The sequence below is a fragment of the Austrofundulus limnaeus genome, unplaced genomic scaffold (genome assembly GCF_001266775.1).
Source record: "Austrofundulus limnaeus strain Quisiro unplaced genomic scaffold, Austrofundulus_limnaeus-1.0 Scaffold420, whole genome shotgun sequence".
Classification (NCBI taxonomy): Eukaryota; Metazoa; Chordata; class Actinopteri; order Cyprinodontiformes; family Rivulidae; genus Austrofundulus; species Austrofundulus limnaeus.
In genome coordinates this window covers 396265-399915 of record NW_013952822.1, presented here as the reverse complement: position 1 = coordinate 399915, position 3651 = coordinate 396265, and positions in this window count along the sequence as shown.

Here is a 3651-nt window from a genome sequence, read left to right as displayed (position 1 = left end):
TCGAGGGAGATTAGTAGTGGTCTTGTATGTCTTCCATTCTCTAATTATTGCTCCCACAGTTGATTTCTTCACACCAAGCTGCTTGCCTACTGCAGATTCAGGGCTCCTGCATACTCCCTCMGAAGCCGAACAGTTGATGCGCAGTCATGTGGTTTTTTTTGGCGTTTGTTTTCACACACACCTTTCATAGTCCCTGAGACATGCCGCACCAAGCTCCTGGGAAACCCCTCCAGCTGCAGCATACSTYACTACAGGGGGGTTCCTACCACTGGAGTTTGCGGTGCAGAAAAAAAAGTCTGAGACCCGTCACCTGATGTTATTTATCCACAAATCTGTCTCAGTTAAAACTCCAAAATTTTTCTCAGTCAAATTCCATTGTGCAAAATGCCTTTTTTTTTTATCTCCATCCATGAGTTTTTGACCGTTTGACTTTTATAAATCACTGCTTCCTGGTACAACAGTCAGCTCTGGAAGCGAGTCGATTTTTTTCTTCTTTTTTTAATCAAGTGGTTGAAGCAAAATGCAGCGTCTGAGCACTTTCAGCACTAACAAACACTCCCACAAACTTCCGACCAATCACACAATAAAGTTCGTATGTGTTCTTAAGTAGAGGAGGGTAAAAGGTTCGACCCGAGGGTTGCGTCAGAAGCTGCCGAAATATCGACAATGCGAACAGAAYGACACAATTTTTGTCATGAAACTGCAACAATCCAAACCCATTTCTGCAGTTTGGAGGGAATATGTGTAGTTACCTGGGCGGAAGCCTAAAGAAGAAGGTGGACTGCAGTAGTATTTATGAACAATATCTTTATCTTAAACTCAGGTTGGATTCTATAAAAAGAGAAAGAGAGGTCCACAGGGAGGCCTATAATCCAGCATACCAAAAGATAAAAGTCTGACCTCCCCCTAGTGGTATGGAAGAACAACATACAGTATACTGTTAAAGCAAAACAGATCACAACAGTATGCAGGAGCCTTCAGTCTTCCCAGCCTGGTGCAGGTCTACAATTTTGTTTCTGGTGTTTTTACACAGCTCTTTGGTCTTCACCATAGTGGAGTTTGGAGTGTGACTTTTTGAGGTTGTGAACAGGTGTCTTCTATACTGATAACAAGTTCAAACAGGTGYCATTACTACAGGAAATGAGTGGAGGACAGAGGAGCCTCTTAAAGAAGAAATTACAGGTCTGTGAGAGACAGAAATCTTGCTTGTTTGTTATTGACCAAATACTTATTTCTCAACATAATTTGCAAATAAATTCCTAAAAAAAATCAGACAATGTGATTTTCTAGATATGTTTTCTCATTTTGTCTCTTATAGTCGAGGCCTAATGATATCAATTACAGGCCTCGCTCATCTTTTTAAGTAGGAGGCCTTGCACAATTGGTGACTGAATAAAAACTTTTTTTCCTYGCTGTAGGTCTTTAAATACCAGAAAGAATCTACATTGAGACAGAATCAAAATTGTGATGTTTATCATTTTATTCTTGGCATCAAAAGAAGGAGAAGCCCAGGGCTGGACTGAGGGTTGTGACTTCTGCAGAACCTCCCTCACAGACCTGAGCAGTGTGAGGACAAGGCTGGGATTGTCCAGGATTTAATCAGTACCCTGGAAGTGTGGATTGGTCTCTTCAGAGGTCCCTGAGTTTAATTGGACCAGGAAGACTCTGAAGGTGTGAACTGAGGACACTGATGCCTGTGGAGCTTTGCTTAGGGAAAAAAACACCTGTTCCTCTACTGCAAATACTTAGGTTATTATTTGACTGTTTGATGCCCCCGCCCCCCCCACTAGTTTTTGCCATCTTATTACTTTTGCACACTTTGTGCTATTTTAGCCATTCATGCAGTTCATTTAGGAGATGAATGCTATGATGTTTTGTTTTTTGTAACTTTCATAATTTTCAAAATATATAATTTTATTTGTAAATATTTTCCCTACTTTGATAACTCCTCAGTTCCTTTAAAAGCAATATTTCTTTTAAATCTGCTTTAACAGGCTGGATTTTTGTGTCTTTGTGCAACTTTTAGTTTTCAGTTATTTTGCTACTTTTAGCTTTTACACAATATTTTGACTTATTAGCTTTAACAACTCAAATTCAACTTCATCTGCAAATCTYAGCGGTCATTCAGCACTCAAAAACATTTAGTTATCGAAAGTTTTGTTATAGCAGCTTAAGRTTTTATTTAAAATTTTATTAAAATGAGAAATGACAATCAGTCTTCAGTTGAGTAAAAACCTGAAAATCATTATGAAATACAAAATCTAAACTGATAATGATGTTTTCTGACTTGTGGTCTCTGAGTGTATTGTTGTTTGAGTGTGTTATTATATAAGTTTATAAAATAAATTGTCTTTACTCTTTGTTGCATTTACAGTGTTCACTCAGTATCACTTTAAAATAATTCAACATAAAACTTAATCAAATTAATTTAATTTGGTTTATTTGCATTTTGCCAAATGCTGCAAAAATATTATTATCTATGGAACCAGAAGACTGCAACAAACATCAAATCCTGCTGGAGGATCCAGTCTGATTTCTGTAATAAACCCAAACAATCCCATTTTATTTTTTATTTTTTTATTTATTTCTTATTTTTATCCACACCTTACCTTTACCTTCCTCTGCTTCACTGTGAATAGAGATTATAAAGCCTCATTGGGTGTTTTTGACACTTGGAAACCTATTAAATGAAATAAAATTACATCCAGCAAACGTCTGGTAGCAACAATTGCCTTGGAATTCATGAAGATTGTTCTCCTCAGAGAGCTGCAGTCCTTTCTTCTCCGCATGAACCCACCTTTCAGTAATTGATGTCACAGCTGATAAGGTCTAACTATTGATTATTATTTGATAGAACATCAAAATGASTGAACTATCCCTTTAAATCTTTGTTTAACACACTTAGAAAGTCAAGACATTACCAAGAGATTTGAGGGTTTGCCTTTATTCTCATCGATGAGATCAGGTTCYTTTTCTGGTGTATCAGGAGCTTAGAGGGCTGGGTAAAAATCCTGCACTTTTTGTTGTGGAGATTCTGTGTTGTCTTGGTTACTGACTGGGAAGCTAGTTTCTACTCACCTGTTCCGATCCTCTCTGATGAGGCACTTGGTATTTAAGCACCTGAGGCACAACCATTCCTCGCTGGAACATTCTGTGGGATTTGGTAGCACTAATTCTCATGTGTGTGTTTGAACACCGCCTGGAACCAACTTACCTACCTGCAAAACTTACCTCCTTGGACCTCCCCTCTGGATCAGCTGTGGTGCTCCATCATACCCACCTCAGCTCTTCGCCTTCCTTGGAATCCTTTGTCCTCCCCTGTGATCTCTGTAAGCATAAATGCAAAAATCATTCAGATCCTGCTCCATCATATTACTCAGCATTCCTCTCTGACCCACTCTCCCACAGAGTTCTCCTGAGTCTACAAATATTTTMCTGTAATAAAATCACTTAGCTTTTATTCACCTGCATATCCTGGTCTTCTTCATTGTCAATTGGACATTTCTGGGAACTTGCTTTGTGATATTTTTCTTTTCTTATTTTCACTCCTTACCACTGTAGGTTATAATATCTGCTCTGGTTTTCTGACATCTACAGGTGCTGGTCATTAAATTAGAATATCATGAAAAAGTACATTTATTTCAGTAATTC